The sequence below is a fragment of the Manacus candei genome, unplaced genomic scaffold, assembly GCF_025592945.1.
Source record: "Manacus candei isolate 608988 ecotype Guabito, Panama unplaced genomic scaffold, ASM2559294v1 h1tg000028l, whole genome shotgun sequence".
NCBI lineage: Eukaryota > Metazoa > Chordata > Aves > Passeriformes > Pipridae > Manacus > Manacus candei.
This window is the reverse complement of record NW_026138076.1, coordinates 32,586,411-32,610,072: the sequence shown is the minus strand read 5'-3', so window position 1 is coordinate 32,610,072 and position 23,662 is coordinate 32,586,411. Positions and strand designations below refer to the sequence as shown.

The 23,662-nt window shown below is 46.4% G+C and overlaps 1 protein-coding gene across 1 annotated transcript in view; it reads right to left on the bottom strand.

The window, feature by feature from the left end:
• The window catches only part of CXXC4 (CXXC finger protein 4), a 212,427-nt gene that overhangs the window by 166,278 nt on the left and 22,487 nt on the right, over positions 1-23,662 (bottom strand). The gene's annotated exons all lie outside the window — the stretch shown is intronic.

The following is a 23,662-nucleotide window of genomic DNA, read 5'->3' as shown; positions in this document are numbered from 1 at the left end:
CAAAGTAAGCTCTACAGCCATGGGCCCAAAGCTGTTGCACAGGGCCTGAGGACACCCTTAAGCATGATCATGTCATACTCTCAGACACCATTTTGGAAAAAGGTGGCCAGAAATTACATTGAGACAGAGGTAGAGTAGCACAAGCCCTGCTTCAGGAAGCCTGCTGGGTCCAGCCAGGTCCACTCCACTGGGGAGACCAGCATGGACTTGCAGAACATGGAGAAACTCCTGCCAGGAGCAGCTGCATCAGCATCAATTGGTGGGCAAAAGTGATGGGAGAACCTCCGGAGCCACCCACCGTGGTTCCAAGTTCATTGTTCCAGCCCTACAAGCACGTTCCCAACCCTGCTTTTCTCCCTGGTTTGGGTCCTTCAGGACCACATATAGAGCCCAGCATAGGGGAGTCTTTCCCTCCCATGAGCCTGCAGGTGCCACATCAACACAGTCACCAAGGGGTGATGAAAGCATCCAGAGTACCGGGCTCATACATGACATTGCCACTTCTCCAGCTCACATGCAAAAGGGACTATCATTATCCACTCTTAACGAGACCCTTAATGATGATCCTGTTGCTCAGTGACTAGCGCATTACTGAGAGGTGCATATCCAGAGCTGCTTATAAATCCGTGACCTATTCTAACTTATACTTGCTGAGGACCTGACCCAAAATATTTATTCACTCATGGAAAACAGATACTTCAGGTCTCCTAATGGTCTCCAATGTTCCCAGCTGACCCAGTTTGGAGCGTGAGCTACACTCAGCCCTATTTCAGCACTGAACTCGTTCCATCAGAAATGGTTTCCTTTAAAACTGCTGCTACCAAATGACACACTATGAAATGTTTAGATTTTTCTGAGAAAGAGAGAGAGAAGGGGAGTGGGACTAATCAGAACACATATACCAGGTAAAACGAAATGGGAGTTATGTAACATCAATAGAGCTCCTAATTAATTCAGATTCATTCAGATTTTACAGTCCTCTCCAGAATCAACATTTCTTTTCAGATGAAGGGGAGGAAAATATAAGATAATTCAAAAATACATGTAACCATAGCTTCTGAGCATATTAATGAACAGAAATGTAGAAAAGGCAGGATTTTTTTGGAAGAGCAGAATAGCATCTACAGTGATAGATGCAGAGTACAGCAAAATAGGTCAGTAAAGAGAAATATGTGTAATGAATTATATAAAGCTCCATGTATAAAAATGGATGTATTGATGAAAAGTGATTTTAAAATGAAGACTCAGATACAATTCATTAGTCCTATGGTCAAGACTAATATGCATTCTGCTGTAATAAGCGATGTCATTACAAGTGAATAACAATGCTGTAATGGGCGAGAAGCCTTGCAGGGGGAGGGGACTGATTATCAAGCAGTTAGGAAACCTTTTCTCAATTATTCACGTAGTTTTAGTTGCCTCAGGTGCTGGCAGGGGCCATTTCCAAAAGGTAGTGGCAATGCCAAGAAAGACAAGGAAGAAATTCAAAGGTTGGAGTGGTGATGGGGATGCTTCTGCAGGGACTCCATTAGGGGCTGGCCCACTGGAGCTGCAGTGGGATGCTACTGCATTGTGTGAGCTTGGGAAGCAAAAGAAATCACCCTACTCTTAGCTGTGTGATTAGAAAGGACCTCTGAGCACCCAAGCGCAGAGCAAGTGGGCAAACCTCCAGCTGCATACCCGCTGCATCCCTTTACTGCATCCCCGACGGGCTCATCCCTTGTATGTGCCGCCAAAGCCTGGCCCGCCTGCGGCAACAACCCCCTCTGCTTTTCACACCTCTAATGCCTGCCCAGCAGGCGGGCATCGCGCACAAGCCCTCCTGCTTCCCCTCCTTTGCGCCATCTCCCTTGGCACCGGGGCCCTCCGGCCTACACGGCATCGCCGCACAGGAGTGACGGGCCCAACATGTGCTGTCTTGCTGAATTGGTGTCTCCACGGCCATGGGGGAATGGAGGTGTAATGCTGCGTTGATACCAGCTGGGCAATATAATGTGGTGCCGTTAGGAGCATTACTCATAGCCGATGAACACATGCCTTTTCCACCGAAACACATACATTCTGGAAAGAAATGCATAGATCATTCGCTGAAGCACATTTATTATGGCGAAATGTGTACTTCAACTAATGAAACGCATAGATCATACGGTAAAATGATTATGCTCGCACCTAGCAGGCTCAACCATTTATTTATTTTTAACCAACTTATTTTGGTTAGGAGGTTGAGCATGGCCCTCCCCCTCCCAGGGATTAGCAGTCCAAACCTCATTTTTTCTTCGAAAGTGTATTTATTTTCCCATGATACAAACTCAGGTTCCCATCGCAAGCTCACCAAAAATAAATTAGTTGGGAGCCCTCTCTCACAGGAGCTGAGCACATGAGCTGAAGACGGTTTTGCTGCTGAAGATGGATTTTACTACTGTGTATTATTGGATACTGTATCTGGTGTGCCTGCTAATTAAAAATTATGTCTATGTACCACAAAACATTTTAGGCAGTCTCCCTTAGATGTTAGTTTTGCTGCCCACCTGAGACATCTTCTACATTCTTATTAGCATCTTCAGCCAGAAATAGGTTGAGTCAGTGCCCCTCCAGGGTTAGCCATAAACCAGCCATTCCCAGTACATAAATTCAGTTGGCTCTGCTCGTGCTTACCCTGAGGAATGAAACAGGTCAAACACTTTGTTTACAACTAAGGAATCCCCTAGTATACATGTGCCAACCATAACCCCAGCTCAGCAATGCTGAGAACGGATGTAAATCCCGGAGTCATGCTATAGCACCAACATCACTGACACACTGACCGACTGGGGGAAAAAAAACCAACACCCTGACTCATTCTGTTACACGGGATCCCAGCAGCAGCCAAAGGACAGCTGGCCTCTCACAACCGCTTGCTTGATTAACATCAAAGCTGTATTTTGAAAAAATATATGTGGAGGTTTTATTCTATTGGACTGGCCTTTCCTCTGCTGAATTGTATCTGTTTGAACAATCAACCTAAGAGAGGGGGCAAAAAAAGCAAATTGCTTTTGGGAGTGAGCAAGGAAGGAAAAATAGACCAATAAAAGTAAAAATCGGAAGAAGATCAGGTATGAAATGACTACACTCAATATCCCTTTCCCCTTTCTTCCCCTTGAACACCACTGCTTTCCAATTGTAGAGAATATTGATTTGAATTTTTTTTCATGTTAACTTTTAATTGCCTAGTTACAGCTGCCAGGCAGTGCCTTGCTGAGCCCATTTCCAGCCGCCATCCTGAGCACCCCACCATCCCCAGCACCCTGCGCTCTCCATCAATAGGAAATCAAGCTGCTGCTCACTGAATAACTCTTCCTACTTTTTGCACTTAGCAGCAAAGCTTTTTCAGCTTGCTCGCATGTCACCAACCTTCGGAGCAGCTTTGCCGTCCAACTATCAGCCCTGCTGGAGACTTTTTATCTTCCTTACAAACTTATCTTTCGAACATGCTTTTTAATGTGTAATCGTTGTTTGCTTCAGCAGGGGAGGCTTCCTTGGGGCTTATTGTGCTTAACTGGCCCTATTGTTGTGAGCCTTTCTGATAGAAGATGTTGTAAAAATACATGGAGGTTGGGCTGGATATTTGCGTTTGCATTTCATGGAGATAACGACATTTTCCTTAAGTTATACGAGTCCCATTTCATTATTTCGTGAACCTCTCAGTGAACCTCAGGCTTCACTATATAATTTATGGTCCCTGATACAATCCAATGGTGTAATCTCGTGATTTATGTGCTTCATTTATAATTTGATCGTTTCAGTATAATACGTGTTTTCCTAGATGATTTATGTACTTTCACCTGTAACGCATGTGTTTCATGCCATGAGATACGTATTCATCAGCTGCATGTTATGCCCCTGATGGCACTTTCCCATGGAGGAAGGTGGGACACCCCAGCCGGAGGCCAAGTCCCAAGGTTAATTGCAATCAATTCACCTTCCATGCAATTACACTTTCATCTGCACGCTCCTGTGAAGTGAGCATGCTTAATGCCATATCAGCGGGAAAGCAAATGTGCCTCTTTTCCCCTAAGAGCCAATAAAGCCAGCCGTGGCATAGGATTACAGGGGGGCAGTGGGGACAGTTTAGCCCTCCTTTCTAACATTTCCATTGAGAAGGTGCTGAGAATAATTAATTATGTCCCTGTTGTGCTGATTAATGCAGGTCTTGTTTAGGCGTGTCAACGGAAGAGTATCCCAAATGCTGACGAGGCAGCAGCAGTCTGCTCTGATTTCAGGAGAACAGCCTCGTGCGGCACAAAGCCCAGGAAAACAAACACAGCCCTTCCCCTAATTCCCTCACTTGGAAAGGAGGGCTGGAAGGATATGGAGGGACCACCCTGTTGGCTTTCTTCCATAACACTTTCTTCCAGCACTTTGCACCTTTACTACTGACCTCCCTCATTTTCAGCCTCCTGATCCCTTCATGCTATGCAGCCAGGGCTCCTGGTCCTGTCCATCCCGTCCCCCACCTTCCTGCACCAACTATCTGGGGAGCCTCAGCCTAAATAAATCCTACTCTTTCCACCCTCTGGTGCAGGATATGCTCCCCAGACCACACATCACCCTTGGTGCTCTCAGGTAAACTCCTGCCAATTAATCCATATTTTTCTACAGCAGCAGTGGAGAAAACTGGGGCAGAAAATGCCAGCTGAGCCCTTGCTAGCACTGGGTGGTACAAAGTCTCACTCACCTGTGATTCACCCCTTGGTTTCACCCAGTGAGGCATCTGCTTTTCCACAGCTGTGCTTTGTGTTCAGCTTGTGATGCTCTCCAAACCCAGAGGATCCTTTTTGGCTATTGGTCTGCTGTTTTGCTAATGGTTCCTCACTAGTGACGCATGTCATTTATTCCTACCTGAAACCAGTCCTGTGCGCTTGTCCTTAATGCACCACGTTGCCTTTTCTTCAGCTCTGCCCACTGTCTCCCACAAGCGTGTTGAGCCTCTGCCCTCCTGTGGGCTCCCCACCTCTCCTCCCTCAATGCCTCTGCCCTCCCTTGCCCACCCCTGAGGGATGTACCAGGGATGTGCAAGGGATGTACAAGGGATGCTATGCATCCCACCATGGGGATGGGGCACAGGTAATGGCTCATCATCAGTGGCTTTCTCCCTCTCATGGTCTCCATCCCCATGGCATCTTCAGCAGAGTGCGGCTTGAGACAGCATCAGAAGCCTCACTGAGTGAAGATATATGATTTTCATTGCCTCTCCACAAGGCTTATTGCCCTGTCATAGGAGGAAATAAGGTGAGTTTGACATGATTTGTTCTTGACAAATCCCTGTTGGCTGTTACTTATCACTGTGCTGTATTCTAGAGGCTCATAAATAATTTGCTTGATTATTTCTTCCAGCATTTTTCCATGCACTAAATAGGCTGACTGGTCTACAGCTCCTTTGTCCCCTTGGTTTGCCTTTTTTCAAAGATGGACATTCTAGTTATCCTCTCCTAGGCTTCAGAAACCTCCCCTAGTCGCTTCTAGTTCTAAAAAAAAAAAATTGCCAACAGCTAAATGTTTCTGTGAGTTCCCTCAGATCCTGTCTAGTGGAAAATATCCTGCTGTCTTCTTCTTCCACCCTAAATTCCACCTCCTTGTTGCTGAGATGAACACTGTCAACCTAAAAAATGTTCATTGGTTATTACATGGGCAAAGCTGGAAGAAAAATAAGAAAGATATGGAGTGCTTTTATCTTCTTGACATCACCTATTGCTGGCTTTCTCACCTCATTTAACAGTGGGCCACCCTTTACTCATCATCAAGAGAAGTAACGATAACATGGAACATATCTGCATCAGAATGTTTCCTTGTCCTCTCTTAGAACACACAAATATATATATAGATGGATGTAGATGTATGGTTGTATATAAATATATAACAAATACAAAAATATGGGTATAAAAGAAGCTGGTACTTTGATACCAGAAGGGATGTGATGCTCATGTGGACAGGGTATTCCTTCAGTACCAACGATGCTCATTTGCAGATATCCCAGCCTGAGAGGTAGCTTGCCAAAAGAAATACCACCAAGCTGCAGCTTTTTACCACATGATGAGACAAAAGCCCAGAACAAACTTGGTGTGTTAAAACTCAGCTGTATGAACAGCAGGAAGCTGGCGTGCATGCAGTCTTTTAAGTGTAAGCCAGATGTGAGTCTAGCCATGGTGCACCCCTTCCAAAGCCAGGGTCTGAGGAGCAGGGCCTTACACAGCCCTGTCTGCCCCACTGCCTGCTCTCCTCCTCAACACAGCAACTTAGGCTGTTGTATTTATGTCTGGTTTGCAATAAAAAGGAGCATCTCTACATTATCCTAAGACTTTGAAATTAAAAATTGGTTTGAGGGATTTTGATGGTATCTGTGGGAACTCCCTCTTTAAGAGGGAGAAATTGTAAGCAGAGACTACTTCTTAGAAAAATAAAATATTTTTTGTATAATTGGGAATTATACAAACAGTATAATGCACAATAGAAATTAAAAATAGAAATAAAATCCTCAAACCTCAGAAAACTCTCAAAAAAACATGCAGCCCCTCAAAGACCTGAGCCGTGACCTGACAGGTTTTGTTAGATAATGTTGACTATCCCTGACCATTAAAAGCATCTTTTAGGAATGTTCTGCTTAAGAGATCCTATCTATATGCCATAAAATCTCAGGTTTATTGTGTTTGAGATCAATTACAGTACAGGATAGGAAATAAAAGTTTCCTTGGTGCAAGTGTTGAGGGAATTTTGTCCATCTTAGCAGAAACCAGTCACTCAAAGACTAGTCTAAGGAAGCAGCTATCAAATTCCCACCATGTCAGAAAAGACAAAGAAGGATTTATTAATTCTTGCCTCACTGGGCCAAGACCTCTGAGAGCATAAGGTTAGTTTGCATCCCCCCTATTATTGCTGTTTTTCCTTGGCCTTGCTCTCCAAAGGGCAATGTCTCATCTGGTCACTGTGTTGCGGCATCAGGGCCCAGGTACATCCTGGTGTGTCACCCATAACCAACCCAAGCACAGCCTACAGACCTCTGTGTTCTAACAACTGAGGGGAATGAGAGGGAAACGAGAGGGGAAAAAAGATGCATTCCAGCCTGTGGACACACACCAAGCCCAATAGCATTGAAAGCATGAACTCTGGAGTGACATCTTTGCTGTTGGCATGTCTGGGTTCGCAGTGAGGCATCCACCAGCACAGCCCTAAGAGGGCCTGGCAGGGAGGAAGTATGGATGGCCATTCCAAACTGGTCTGAGCGTCAAGAGCCACCCCAAAACCAGAAATGGCCCTCAGCTGCAGGAAGCTGGTGCAGATCCTGGGAAGGGCCCCCGTCCTGCTGCTGGTCAGTCCACTGGTACTGCTGTCACAAGTAATATAATGACCACACACTCCAGCAATGTGCCAATGAAGAAGACTTGGTGAAGAGTGATCTCCCAACCTCACGCCCCTGCCATCAGCTATCCTGTGAGCTGCTCTGGCAGAAGGTGCCTCAGAACCACAAATTCTGGTCCCAGCTCTGCTGCTGGCCAGTCAGATTCTCAGGGAAAAGTGACCTCACAAGCATGTGCCACAGCTGTGGGAAGGCTGCTGACAGAAATTACCTCAAACGAATCACAGAATGGTTGGGTTGAAAGGGACCTCAAAGACTGTGTTTCCAACGCCCTTTCCAGGGGCAGGGACACTTTCCACTAGACTAGGTTTCTCAAAGCTCCATCTAACCTCACCTTAGCCCATCAGTTCTGGCTCTTTTGGTGACTAATCGGCTCCTTGTGCAGAAGTGGCTGCACCAGCACATACCAAAGACAATGCCTGCTCCTGACCTACCAGCTGTGAGGCAAAAGTGACATAACAAGCACAAACAGCAAGCAGGCTGCCCATCTGCTATCCAGACCACCCTGCATGCCCCCAGCCTTCTCATCCTGCTTTGACCTCAGCTGTCTTTTTTCCTTGACATATTTCAATCCTCCCAGAGCATCTGATAATGGGTCTGAACACAGATTTTCTCATTACTGACAAGGACCCACTCCCAGCTACATTACCAGAAGCTTCCTGACCATACCCATCACCATCAGTCTTTACCTTTCCCCATCATTCCTGAGGCATCTCTCCAGGTGTGCTGCTAGTTCAAGAGCAGCCTCAGAGAAGTATTGCACAGGACTTGTGCCATCAGAGAGGCAGAAAGCTTTCAGGAAATGAGACAGCTGCCACCCTCACAGATTTGCATGGTTCTTGCTAAGGAGCCACAAAGAGCACTCCAGGAGAGCACCAAGATGGGAGAATAAAGCATGGAGTCTGACAACCACAACTTAGAAACAAGCAAACTCATTTCCTCCAGACACAGAAGGAAACAGGGCACTTGTTTAGAAGAGACTGGCCAAGGTCCAGCAATGACCTCACCTCAGTACATTGGGTCTGTTTGCTGCTGAGATGGAGATCTTCAAATATGAACAAACAGAAAAAAATCAAAATCTGAGGGGGAACAGGTCCCAAGCTACCAAGCAATCTTGTTTGAGTGGTGAATGTTGGACTGAAGTCCTGGGTAAACCAAAAAGTATAGCCAGGTATATGAGGTGGCATATAAACCTGAAATAACTTTTTCCATTCGGTGTCGTTATTGATATGAATCAAGCTCTGGTTGCAGTAGAGGGCCCTGTTCCTAAACACTTTTGCATCAGGCACTCTTTCTACTGTTTTTTTTTAAGGTCAATGAATATGGGGGGTTTTCAGATGTAATTTAATTTAATTTAAAGTATCCAAAAGAAAAAACAGAAGATAAAATCCAATCTTTTATCTTGACAAATATAATTAAGAGTTTATAAATATTTTATTTGACAAGTGAGGTTCTTGGCAACACATGCATTGTGCCAAAGCACTGAGTTACCACTCAGAAAAAGAAGAAATTTTGCAGGTGGGACTTGGCTCCAGGCAGTTACTCAATTGAATAACCTCACCAGCAGTGCAGATGTAACATGGGCCTAGAATTTTCCAAATGTCAAAGGACTGGGTAGAACACAGACAGTTCCCACCAAATTCTTCTGCAAAATGCCAGCACTTGGCTCAACCAAGCGCAATGCATAAGAAATGCTGAGTTTTATGGAATGGGAGGTTGAATGTGTTGAAGAGATCTCTTTGCTATGCAGCACTGCAATTTTTTACCAGAGTCAGAGTAAAGCCATTGTTACTGCCTCCAAAGCTCTCACAAGAAGGTGGCCAAAACAGTGGTGGTAGCTGCCAGTGGCCATTACCAGCAGCCCATGACAGGTATTACAGCACATACCAGGGCTTTTCTGACACACTTGTTTCTCCAGCACCTCTTGCAGACTTACGGGTTTCCTCTCACATGGCATCCTGACTGCCATCCCACTGTTTGAGGTAATGAGGGGCACCTCTGGCAGGGACACAATCATCCAAAGAGCTAAAAAGTAAAAAAAAAGACAACTCACATCTGTCAGACAGCTCTCGCAGCCATTCTTTGCCCAAGGTCCAGCACTTCATTGGCTTGAGGGACAATAGAAGTGTCAAAAGCTGCTCCTCCCTTTCATTTTGCAAATTAGAAAACAAGCTTTAAATGATTTTTTGCCTCCCCGGCAGAAACTGACCCATACTCATCCTGCAGCAGCTAGAACTGGCAGGGTGGGTGGGTGACTCTCATTGCCCCACTCTGGGATCTGGGGCCCTGGAAGTAGTGGGCCCGCATCTTGCCTGCATCTTGAACAGCTTTTAGGAGGGACCTCCCTGCCAGAGACAGGGGAGTTTGAACAGTATGGGAATATTGACTGTTTATCAGGAAGAATTGAGAACTTTTCCTTAGGAGAAAAAAAAAAAAAAGGACAAAAAATGGGAGTCAGTGTATTTCTCTCGCCTGCAAGATGCCCGTAAGCTTTTGTGTCTGTTTAGCTGCAATCTCCTGGTCTCTTTGTTGTCGGAGCGCATTTCACTCTCGTGTCAAAGTGTGTCAACTCTAACCTTTTCCTCTGCAATGCTGGCACCCCTCCAGTCCCCCAGCCCTGCCGCCTCAGCCAGCCACAACACCCCCACACACAGCGAGCAGGCATCTCCTCCCACTCAGCACAGGCAGAAAGGTAATTAAAACTGTTTAGGTATTTTTGTTGTTGTTGTTGCTTTCTGAGGCTCAACAGCATAAATGTGACTTCTGCTCAATTAAGCTCTGGGATAAAAATAAAGTAAAAGAAGGTCTTAGAGCTGTTCTTTATTTCTGCACATTAAAACTGAAGCCTGAGATTTACTGACACTCCCTCCCACCACCCCCATGGAAGGAAACCTGCAAATAAAGATGTCTCCAGTTGAAATGACCATTATTATCCACAAGCAGGCACATATATATATATATATATATACATATACATATATACACATGCACCCATACCTATATATAAACCCAAAATCTGTTTGTGCCTCTTCCTGCTAATGCTAAGGGTACATTCCTCCCCATTACAACAGCATTTGCACATTTATAGGAGGAATAAAGAAGGGAGAAAAAAAGATGCATGATACATGCGGAGGAGCCTTTCCTCTGCCATCCAGAGAAAGAAGAACTAAAAGGATTATAAAAGTTCAGATTAAAATGATATAAAATCTAGCATTTGGCTCCAACACTAGTGCCTTGGTCCTCTGTAGCTAATCTGTATGCACTCTGTGACCTCCTCGCAGCGAACCCTGCTAAATATATTATTCCCACGGGGGCTTTCACTGCTGCTTGGTGTCAGAAATCAATATGTATGAGGCGCGTGGATGGGAATTTCTAATAGATCTGCCTGGCCCTGTGCTGCTTTTCAATATCTGCCTTGGACTATTAGTGCCGGCTCGGTGCCTGTGAAATAACCGAGATAATCTTTTAAGGTGCACTGTTAAGGTGGAACCTAAATGTTGCTGTTTCAATTAAAACAAAATATATATATATATATATATTCATAAATCAGTCAGCGCTGCGCGTAACCTTGTGTGTAGCCTGATTATAAACAATGATGGGGATTAAAGTATTAGGGCGAGTATTCTAATGCCTAGATTTCTGACGAAGAGCTTTAGTTTCTTTCTTATTTTTTTTTATTAACAGAAAATTGCATAGATTCACGGGCGGAAGGGGGAGGAATTAAAAGTGGAGGGAATGAGGGATGGCACATTGTCTGTGCAATCGCCTCCATGCCGGCGGAGCCATGGAGGTGAAAGAGCGAGATCGCTATATTACTGCAGATAATGCACCCATTTTACCTAAGCGACACCAGACCGCGGTTCTGCAACGCTCTCCATTTTAGACTGGTTTGTGCACATGGGAATTATTGCCTGGGGGATCCTGGGTGGGTTTTCTTGGGGGTTTGTTGGGGTTTTTTTGAGTGGGAGGAGGCTTTTTTAGTTTTCGCTTAATTGCAACTGGTAGTGGTTCCCCCTTACTCTTCTGAAGGTGCTGAAGGTGGGCAGGAGAGGGCAGGTTGATGGGTTCCCCCCACAAACCCTCGCACCCAGAGCAGTTTTTACCCCCCTGCAGGCAGGCAGCATGGCAAGGCTCAGGTCTGGGAGTGGGCTGTGGGGAAGGCTGCATCCTGCTCTTTCATTCCCCTTCTCACTCTTTGTTTTCAGTTGAATGCACAGAGGAAACTGTCTCAGCTCAGTGCACAGAGGTGCAGCATATAAAAGCAATAACTTGCTAAAGGACCTCTCGCTCTCCCTTTTTTTTCCTTTTTATTAGGGGAAAGGTAATGACTAATCCATGCATACGCTCCCCTGGCTTTACAGGGGGCCAGACTGAGTTCAGCTCTGTGCTGGAGATGACAAGTGGAGAGTCACCACCCCAGAGGATCCGTTTTAGCCACGTTTAGCTCCGCTGCCCTTGCGAGGTTGTCACCCTACCAGAGGTTGAAGAACTGGCACGCAGCCCTGGTATTTTTCTTTCCTCCTCTCTGCTCCTTGCACACTTCACTTAGCACGGCCCAATCCACCTGACAACTCTCTGAGCCCTCGACTGCTTGTCTGGGCTGAGCTGGAGGCGGGGGACGGGGCAGCAGCCCGCCATTAAGGATGTGGGTCTGGAGAGAAGCACAGGGAGAAATCTCCAATCTAAGAGTGCTTGCACAGTGTCAGGCCTGTCAGGATGAAAGCAAAGGGCTCTCTGAAAGGAGGTTTTACACAGCCTAATTTCACCACAACCCCTTGAAATGAGGAGAAAATGGAATGGGATCTGTTTGGTTCTGTTTTACTTAATAACTGTGCTTTTCTCCTGCAGGTGCCATGAGCCCTATTCCCAGAAACAAAAACCCATCAGTGTTACCTGAGAAATATGAACAAGGCTTTTCAGACACTTGTCTGGGTTTGCTCCAGCCACTCTCCTTCTGGTTAAGCTTTAGTGCAGTACATAGCCATAAAGGAAAAATAAAAAGAAGAAAAAAATATTCTGGATGGGTTTTGGAGTTGTCTTTTTTTTTTTCTTATGCTCAGCCATAAATAAGCCACAAATCTCTCTGGTCCCTGAAAAATTCCACCTGAGTATAACTCTGCCCCACACACTGTGTATGAATAGACCAGAGCTGCAAAGCTCAATTCTAGATCTAAAAATCCACCTGCAAAGATTGCAGGTATTTACGCCCAGGGAGTGGTTTGCCAGCAGCTCCTCTGGAAAACAGGACCAGGCAGGCAAGGCAGGGATGCATGCACATCCCAGCCCTGCTGCCTCAGGTCCCAGTACAGCACAGAGGCAACACTGCTGACGGCCACAGGAACTAAATTCCAGGTGTGTAGTTTGGATTAACCATCCCCAGTATCTGGAAAAATGCAAATGTTTATAAAGGGCTCCACTATCGCTAGTGGTTTTATCCCAGATGCCAAGAGCCAGCTCGCTCGCCACCTCAGCTCCTCGCAGTGTTTATAATACAAATACTTCTAATCTAAGGAACGCAATTCCCAACAGTTTAATAGGGCTGAAGTTCCCTTCCCGCCTCCCCTTTCTCAACCCATCAATTAGGTAGGTATATGTGAAAACAAACAACCTATGTGTTTTCTGCATCTCTAAGGAGGTGTAATGGTGCGAAGTGCTGGTTATATGCGTTTACTGATGGGAAAAGAGGAGCAGAGTGGGCCTTTGTAAACTGCAAGCTTGGTTTTTCCCTGAATGCTGAAAAAGAGCAGCTTTCAGCAGTGCAGGCAGGGCTGGAGAAGGGAAAGGCATGGGAAGGGCATGCATGTGTGCCACAGCCTCTCAGGGTGGCCATGGTGTTGCCAGCAGTAGGAGAGGTGGGAATGAGACCCAGAACCTAACCTTGATGCCCTGAATGGGGCAGCTGTTGGGCTGTAGCCCACAAAAATTCCCCACCCCGGGTGTGGAAATTCCTCACCTTTGTTTTCCTGATCCATTTTGTCTCCTCTCTTTATGTTTATGGCAGCAGATTAGAACATGGGAGTCCCTTATGGTCCACAGCTGATGGTCACTTCTAGTTTGCATTGCTTTAGTCCATGCTGACCACCAGAGCTCAACTACAGACCTGAGTCCATAGTCCGTATTTAAACGAAGGTATTTCTTTAATCCATTTTAAAACTCCACATGCATACCTATATTTCTGAGAGGCTGCACACCTCCAGCTCTCAAAGAGGCCTCCAAAGCAGTGAAAACCCATCAAGCCAGAGAGCATCACGTGAAGCATCCCTTGGTCTTCTGAGCAGCCAACATGTAAAATCAAGTATGGACGTATCAAAACAGCATGTAAGCCATTACTGACAAAATCACTTGAGCTGTTAGGGGTAGCAGCCTGCAGAAAGTGGACCAGCTGCTCCTCACACATGACACTATCTCATGCCGTGTTCGTGCCATTGCAGCACCGGACAAACACCCGCCTAGGCAGAGCGCGACTTTGTCTGACCTTTCGCCATGACCTCTGCCTTATTGCCTCACAGCCCACATTTGCAAAGATGGGATTTGACAAGAAGTGTCATGTCCCTTCCATCCTAAAGGCAAATAACTGTCCCTTTCGATCATGGCTGTCACCCGCCGCTCATGGCTGAGTGACACCCCAGCCCAGCAAATTACTCCTACCCTAGTTGCTGCCAGACTTGGAGACTGGATAAAGGCAGAACCAGAAGTAAGTCCAGACTACAGGTCCATCCAGCAATACTCACGTGCAATGTAGATACCATCAGCAGCCAAATAAAAAAAATCCCTTTTCCGGTAAGCATGACCTTTTTGAAGGTGGGCATTATACAGCCACGTAGTTAAGGGAAACATGGTTAAATCCACTCAGTAGAAAGTAGCTGGTGGCTGTAAGGGAAGTCACACTGGTGCAGACCAGCCCACTCTCTCTCTGCACAGGTTGATGGCCTCTTCCCCTGCACAGAGGGGGGCACAGGCACACTGCTGCCTGCTGCTCAGCTGGCAACTGCAGTGGACGGTGCCCAAGAACCTGGGAAGGGAGTGGGAGAGGCATGCTAGTCTGTGACAGGGGCCTGTGCAAAGACGGCAATCCTTTTTTTAATCAGTATCAGGCAACGAAGGTGGAAGTCAAGCCCATGTTACAGAAGAGGCAGCAGTGTAGGAAGCAGCCATCACCTAAGAGCAGCCCCTGTTTATTGCAGTACAGCTTTGGGCTTTCCTTGCATGCTCCAGGGAAGGAAGTTGCCACTGCCTGGTGGGAGGTCCTTTTTTCCACCCTGTCCCAGGGAGTCCCCACCAGGCCACTTAGACACCACTGCAGCTCCCTGAATTCCTCCTCTGGTGTCCTACCTAGGTGCTGCCTACAACTCTGCGGGCCAAGTGAGAGCCAAAGTAAAAATAGTCTTGAGAGCTGGTTGTGACAGGTATCCATGAGAGTAGGAATGAAGCAAAAATGTCACCCAAACCTCTGTTTCTCTCACCTGAAACAGAGAGACCAGAGCAGCACCAGGTAGTGCAGAGACTTGGAGTCACACCACAGGTCTCCTGTGCCAGTGCCATGGCTGGAGCAGGGTGTCGCTGCAGGGCATTTCCTGGAGATGTGATACCTTACACTGCCAGGCTCCTCAGACACTGGGAAGGGCTCTGAGGAGCAACTTCATTTCTTGAAGGGCCAGGGAGAGGTGCTCCACTGCAGCAATGGAGGAGAGCCCAGCTGGGGCTGTGGGCAGGGCCAGGAGCCCAGGTGCACCCACAGGGTCATGGCCATGCACCCAGCACCCCATGCCCACCTCCTCTATATGCATCCAAACAGCACTGTTAGGGCTTTTTTCCTCTCCTATTTCTTCTTGCACTGCTGCCAGCTTCCTCCAATGAAGGTGAATATGACAGCACATTTCCCAGCACACCAAGTGATGGTTGCATCCATTTGGTTTTGGCTGCACTCAGGGGGGTTTTTAGTATCTGGCTACCCCCGCTAAAGCGGCAGTGCCTTTATTTATGGGTGTGCGTGTTTTAAGCAGTATTTCAGTACTCCCCGGTTAAAGCACTCTTATCAAAAGCTCTTCGTCCCTGCCACAGCTTTGCTTAATGCCCTGGCAGTGCTTACAACCCTGACCAAACCTGGATTCCCCATTAAAAACCTCCTGGGAGCAACTCTGCCCCAGGGCACAACATCCCAGGGTGAGGGGCGGCAGGAACCCGGGCACCGCTGGGCAGGGGCCGAGCTCCCCCTGCTCCAGGGCCTCTCGGGAGGCAAAGCAATTCATCTCAGCCCTTCTCGGCAAATCACTCCTGTGACCACACAACGCGAGCCGACCATTCAGGCTGAACCTTGGCCATGTATTATCCAGACGGCGAATCCCGCTGAGCCTGGCAGCTCAGCCCCGCTCCCGCAGCTCGCCCTGCCTCCCAGAAGGCATCTCCCAAGAGCTGTTACTGTGACAAAGGCAAAACTCCGTGCCATGGAAAGGACACAAAATTTTACACCTCCCGCCTCCCCCAGAAGAAAAAAAAAAGGTGCTGCCACACTTGAGTTTACTCCAACGCAGTCCCAGCAGCTCCAGCAGAAAGCTGGGCGTCCCAGCCAAAATACCCCGGGAGGGGGCTTTCTGCGTTGCTACAATATTGGTGCATGGGTTTACAGGGAGAGCAAGGCCAGACTTGATGGAATTGCTCAGCTGCACTAATCAAGGTCTAACTTTTTCTCAGTCTTCCCTCTTTTTCTCCCCATAAGGAAATAGGGGTTATGGAGCCATTCAATGGCAAAGGCAGGAAGGAGGGAAGTGAAAGAAGGAGTGGGAAGAGAGCCAACTTGCACAGCGTATCTTTTAAGATGCAAAAAGTAGAGTCAGAATAGCAAACCTAATCTTCAGCCCAGCACTGCCTGTTAACAGTCACACGTCCACACAGATGACAAGCAAAAGCAAATGCCCTGGGACATGGTGGTACCCATGCATCCAACAGCAGAGATGGTCTTTGGGCTGTGCCTGGTGTGCTTGGGCTAGCTGGGACACAGGCACCTGCAACCATGTACATCAGCATGTGCCCACACGAGTATCTCCTTCTGCCCCTGCTTCTCTGCCTGGAGGTGTCCCCAAGCTCCAGGAGCAGGGAAGCACCATCTGTACAGACCAGGACAGCCCTGTACCACCCGGCATAGCAGCTGCTGCTCTTCCCAAGCAAGCCCGGAGCCAGCCAGCTGCATTTGGTGACCCTGTAAGGCAGTCCTCATCGGCCTGTTTCAGGCCAGAGAAGCAGTTTCCCCTTTCAGCCCCATGGGCTGCACCAGGGATGCTCAGCTCCTGTGGTTACCACAGGCAAAAGTAGGATTACCAACCCTGGCGGCTTTTTTCCCTGCCTTCTCCCCAGTTCTTGGCAGAGGTTTTGGGCAGCCCAGTTAGGACACAGACTTGAGCAGCCTGCCACCTGTTTTCCATGGTCATGGTCATACCCAGTTCAGCCATGATCTAGGGAATACAGCAGTGGTGGCATTAGGCACAGTCATGTGGTGCAGTCAGATGGGGAATGACTTTGCTCCCTGAGAGAGTCCTCTCCTGCAAAAGTGGCAAAGCACAACTGGTAACAACAGTGTTCAAGGGAAAGGCATTGGAAAAAGGGAATTCAAAAGACAAATAACACGTTGTGGGCTGAAAACCAAACAACCAAACAAAAAGCATTTGCCAGTGCAAGTTTCCCATTCCCATTTCCACACAGATGAAGTCTGCCGCTCCCCAGCCACCTCCCCACTCATTTGCAGGCAGAAGCAGGGGAAGGCAAGCAACACTCTGCATTTAGAGTAATCTAAGAAAAATGCCAACCTGCCACAGCCACCAAGATTGCTTTTGCATGGCTCTGGATTCCAGGCTGTGCCACTTCAGTGCCCAGAGCCTTAAGGACCACTGAGGCTTGGCACAGCTTGGTGCACCCACCGCAGTGAGCAGGAATACTCATCCAGCAGCAACAGCCAAATGCAGCATTCCTGGGTGCTGAAAGCCACGAGTTTTGTCTCCTGCATCTGCAGAGGGTCAGGAGCAGACCCCAATTCCACAGATGTGGTAATGGTAGCAGAAGGCACTTAGACACAAAGAAATAACTTAGAGGAAGAGCAAGCAAAAAATTCTCCCTTTGGTTGAACAGACACCGGGAACTCCAACGCCCACTTTGTTTAAGGGAAAGATATTTGAAGGAGCAACAACCCACAGGAGGAAGAACCACAGTGCTGTACATCCCACATCTCGTGCAGATTGTTGCCAAATTAGTGGGAAGGTGACACATTGCAGGGAGAACAACAACAACTTTAAAATAATAATTAATGAATTATTACTGACAATTGGAAAAAAAAAATCCCTGAATGAACGTTGGCTTCTGGAGTTTCTAGCAATAATAAATATTTAAACACCTCCCTTGTTTTAACATAAAGCAGAAGAGAAATGCAGCAGCCACGGTAGGAGCAGCAATGTGTCAGAACAGCAGCATGGAGCATTGGATCAAAACACAGCAGTGGCTCATGCCCCATCGGAGGGAAGCAGGGAGGAGGGCACAGCACCCCCAGCATGGCACTGCTGGGGCATCACCATCACTCCCATCATGTTTCTTTAAACTACCATCCTGTATATAGCCAGGTGTGCCTTGCTGGTTCTTTTTAGAGGAGCCAGAGACAGAAATTGTAGCAAAAGCCCTCATGGCACATGTGCCAGGAAAGCATCTCCTGCCTGCTCCACAGGGCACAATTTGGCAACTGTAGGGAGCTGTTTGGCTGGGGCTGCCATGGCTATCTGCTTTCCTTGCCCAGCTTTTCCTCACCATCACACAAGTGCTATTTTGTGCTAAGGGGATGCCCACCCAAAAAGCACTGACAAGGTCCACTGTCTCCAGTCTTGCTGGCGAAGAACCAGCCTGCATCTCCCATGCAGTGCTGCAGAATGAATGCCCTTCTTGCTCCCTCCTTTACTGGCAAAGCTGGTGGCCACATCTGCAGTTACATTGCCTAAGTGCCTATTACAGTGTCCCATCTTCACAGCTTCATTCAGACCTTTAATCCTGAAGACTGAAAGCTTCCAGGTGAGGCATCTGCCTCCAGCTCAGTGTCAGCCTTGAGCTAGCTGTGCTTTCAAATTCCTAGCAAAACCAACTCAGCTATTTCCAAGAAAATAATTAGGAATGAACTGGCTAAGACCTGGCTTACTTTAACCTCTTTTCCAGAAGAGAAGAAAGTTTAGGACACACCAGTGATAGATCAAACCTACATCTTTGCCCTTTGAAGTCCCCCTAGATTTGGTCAGCACCAGCCTTTTAGGGCAGAAGTAACCTACAAATACACTGCTACCATTGCAGTCTGCATCAGCTTTCTGATGCTGTCACGCTTGAGGGTGTAAGAAGTTCAGCATCGATTGTTTCATCCACCACCATTATCCCATGGAATCTGCTGGCCCAAGCAGAAGAGCAGCAGCCCCAACACTTGCTGGGGCACCACTCCACACACCAAGCACCCTACCTACCTTGCAGGTGTTCCAGCCTCCAGGAGATCAGGCCTCTGTGAAACCACAGCCCCATCACCTTCCCAGGATGCAAAGCACAGAGCTGGGGGACTTGCTGGCAGAAGCCATGGCATCTGCCATATCTGCCTTCCTCTAGGGAAGAGAGGACTTAAAGGAAGGAAATACAGGGAAAGGGTAACAAAAAGAGTGAGCAAATGAGCTTTTTCCTCTGCTGGCTTGGAGGAGCTGCAGTTTTTCCTGGCTTCTCTTCTTTCAGCTCCTACAATTCTAGCTTATGTTATTGGAGTAAGATTGTGCTGGGTCACAACAGGGGAAAAAAAGTGATCAGCTAATAATCCTGCTCGTGCTTCATCTTTGTGGTGAGACTGCCTTGGGATCATCCCCATCTTGTAAAAGTCACTCTTTCCAGCAGAACTAGGAAGGGCAGGGGCCAGATTGGTGCCCCCAAAGATCCCTTTTAGGATGGCTGCACCACTGTCAGTGTCAGTGTGTATGGAGGCTCGGTCCTGTCTAGTCCAGCTATCCCATTCAGTGATACTTGATCTCACTGCTTGCATTCGAGGCCTGAAAGTTGACAAAAATTAGCCCTCCTTCTGCTCTCAAATTCCTGTATGCTCTTTGGTGAGATTAGGATCCTCTGTGTGCCCCTGGCCTCCAGTGAACTGAAAAATACAATTTTTATCATAATGTTTGTGACACATCAGATTAACACATGGAAAGGATGATGACTTATTTACATCAGAGGCCTCTCCCTGCAGAAAGTGCTATTTCATCCCAATGGCCTGCTTGAAGAGACCATGTAAAGGGTTATCAATTACTGCCAGCTTACTCAACTACTGAGGTGCCTTAAACAGCTATGACATGAGAATTCATGTTCCTTCTATTTACTATGCTTCATATTCCCAAGCTGTTTGAGTTTGGACCAACGACCTAAAAGAAGGAAATACTCCACCACCTGCAGTTATTTCTGACTGGACATTTGCTGTGCATCGCAGGTCAGGGAGTGTCAGACCCCAGGAGCGTGAGAAGATGCTGGCCCTGGACCTGTGTGTGCTGAGAGGTCGCCTGCCCGCGCGTGCTCCAGCTGTGCCCTGCGCCGACACAGCCTGCAATGAGCATCACCCGGCCAGAGCCAGTGAGCCATACTTGAGGCAAATGCTCTGCTTAATTGGTCTCAGCTGGAAGCTGCTCTGTGCATGTCAGCGTGTTTAAGGAAGCAGGTCTACAGGAGAGAAGACACCAGAGTAACCAATTAAAGAAAAGCCCCTTGATTTCCCTTCCCCCTCTCTCCCAGCCTGAAGCCCTGGAAGTTTGTTTTATTTTAAAGGTGGAGTGTTTCTCACTGCCAATGAAATCAGCTCGAGAATAAGGTTTTGCTATTGGTATTTCCAAGTTTAGTATTGACAGCACCTCTGGAGATAGCTAGAGACCTGGTTAAATCAAGTCAAGGTTTGCATCTTTATCTCTCATTCTTTGACTTTTTTTTTTTTTTCCTTAAAAAGAGGAAAGAAACGACACAAGGAAACTCTTTATCCAGTTGAAATCCAAGTTTATTAGCCTGTAAAAGTCTGTTTCCACACAGTAATCATAAGAAATGAATGAATGTTTATGGAGCGTAGCATAAAAATATACCGTCAGCCACAGGTTGGAGTTTACGATTGCTCACAAAAATTAATCAGCAGATCACATGGCATTGCATCAGAAAGGCAAATCAGTCCTAGGAATGCAAACAATCAGGATAAAAAGGCAAAACAAGTAAGAGCAGAGTATCAGAAAGCAATAATTAGTTCACAGTTCCTAATGTGGGTGACAGGTTTCTTTAGATCAGGTTATTTACCCACTAATTCTCCAAAAACAGGTTGAAAGCCAATTGTCATAATTTTGCATTAACCAGTCAACATGTCAGCTGCTAAACTTCACTATCAATTTCTAGGTATGACTATTAAAATATAGGCACATAAGAGACTAGGTATATTCAACAGTCCAGCTCTTTCTCCTAAAGCTTGGAGGCCTCCGACACTCACAGGTAGAAATCAAAAGCTAATGTGAGACATGTGGGTCAAGATATTCTAGTCCCTATCTGGACATATAAACCTTCTCTCTTCTTAAAAACCTCCAGCACGCTATGGGTTCATCAGATCTAGGGAGGCTCACCTCTCTGCTGGGCACAGCAAACCTGACCACTGGGAGGGGAAGGGGTGTTAGACATCTGGCATAAACTTGTGTTTGTTGTGTGTACCAGGGAGATGGCAATGGGAACGTTCCCCACTGGGTCCTGTTTGCTTTAGTGTTGATATTCTGTAGGGTTGTGTCCGATAGTCAAGCTGATGTATGGACTTTGCTCACAAGCTACGTCCAATGCAGAGAAGACCCATTAGGAGATTTGGGCAAGCATCAGGAGTTTCTGACCTGGACTAACTCTTCCTTCTCTTTCCAAAGGAAAATGTCTAGCCAAAAAGAGATTTCTTCTAATGCTTTGGGCTTTCCTGAAGAAGTACAGAGGGTTAGTGTTACTAACTCTGTAAAGAGAGCAGACTTCAAGGAGCAAGGTAAGAAAGGTGTTTTCTTTTCAAATGTAGGATGCTTAAACACATCATAAACCAAGCTGGGGACAAATGCACTGAATAATTAATCCAGGCTCTGGCTGACATCACATCACCTGCAGATCTTTCTACCAGAATTCAGCTGAATTATTTTCTAGCAAAGATCCTTGACTCTACAAGTCAAGGCCTAATACAGGCCAATGAACCCACAGTCACAGCATCTTCAGTTATGGGGAAGACATATTAGACTAAGAAGTACCTTTGAAGTTTATTGGGAAATTAACTCACAAAGGCTAATTCCTAAAACACCTTTTCAGGAATGGGCAGTAGCATGACAAACTATTCCTGCTTATTAAATTAATAATAATGTGACAATCCTTTAATTCGTCTCAGAACTTAGAAGAGCAGTGGAAATACTTTAGGCAGTCTAGATCCTTGTCTTGCAAGATTACGTTTTGCCACCCGCGTTTCCTTCATTCTGCCTTCCCTGGGCAGAACTGCTTTGCTGAAGGACCCAGTGACTCAGCCGAGCGTGTCCATCCTAAAAACCAAACGGCAAACAGAGATGACACTACAGTGGGAACAGATCCTGACATCTTTGCTGATGTGGAACTTCACCTTTCTTTCCTCGGATAGTTCCAGTGGTCTCACTTTATTGCATGTTCTGCGGTTATTACTGAGAAGTATTTCTTCCCTTTACAGATTTTGGGGCCTTCTATCCATGCCCAATGCACACTGGTGACTGAGTAGATCCTTACACTGAAGTAAGATTGAACTTATAACTAAGTCACCTATATAATATCCTCCAATTTCATGAGCTATCTGGTAAAGCCCATGGGAACCTGGAGAGGACTAGAGCCTCCCAGAAGACACACTGCCCTGTATCACTAGACCGTTCATAATTTCAGACTTGTTCCCTGGAAATATATGAGAGCACTGAAATGGCTAGTGGCAAAACCAAATTGAGTCCAACACAGCCTCGAAGAATTGAGCCTCCACACAAAAGGGTATTTTCCTTCCTTTAACAGGCTCGGTAATAAGTTTGCCAGTTTCCACTTTGAAGAATTACCTGCTTGTTGTTTGAGGTTTTTTTAGGTTGGTTGTGGGGTTTTTTTTAAATTAAAAAACAACAACTATAAAAAACTAGAGGTAGTTTGAAACTGCAAGGTTCATATCTGGGGCGAGTATTTCTCCAGAGCTGAGGGACATTTTTCATTCAGACTAGTATAAAACAATACTTGAGGGGAAAAAATGTTGAAAGAGAAAGCATTAAAGGAATAGGAACTCAGAGACCTCTTCCCGCTTCCAAATCGACCGTCTCATGAAATGAGTGTTTTTCCTCCCTGTGAATTCTATATTTAATCCAGAGAGATCACTGAGTATGCCTGAGCAACCTGGCAGCCCTTTTCCTCCTCTTCAAACAGACCTCAAGATTCACTCTTGTCTAATGAGCGGTCTACGTCTCCCAAGAACATATATCCTTACGGATTTCGATAAGAGCAGACAGGATCAGTGGAAAATCCACTTCTGTTCCTTTTTCTTTTGTTGCTTTCTTTAAAAAACAAAAGGATACACCAAGGCTCCCCCTGGAAAATCAGCTGGCATTGAAGGAATCTCACAGACTAAAGGACCTACCTCATTTTTCAAACTCTTTAAAAATTCTGGTTTGGCACCTGAGAGCAGACTTTCTGTTGATTAAAGGAATACTTCCAGAAAAATGACATTCCAAATTTCACCAAAATCAGGTGACGTGCTGCCGGCACTGTCACGAACTTTCCCACCTATCTGAAGTTGCTTCAGTGTTGGCAAATAGTATGGGGAAACAAAATGTCAAGTGAAAACCATTTCCTTAGCTATGTACATTTTTCTAGACAGGTAGAGAGCTGAAATTTGAACTGAGAAGCAGTAAAATGAAAAGGAAGATTATATTGGCATTCTCTCACAAACCATATTCATAATTCTGAATACTCCAACAGCAACAGGATGATCTATTCTCAGGACTATTGTTTGTTGCAAGAACTACAGATGAGATTTCACCTTTGCATGCTTCTTCCTACCAAGCTAACCGCTAATTTATCACATCACCCTCAACAGTCCACTCTTTTTATGCAACACAGGTCTGCACTAAAGGGTTTAAGTCTTGCTCCTACTTCACCAACCTTTTCATATCTTCAAAAATCTCAAAGTAACCTTCCTAGTCAAAAAAGGCAGTATTTTTCTGCTATTTTAAAAAATTCCAGAGTATGATG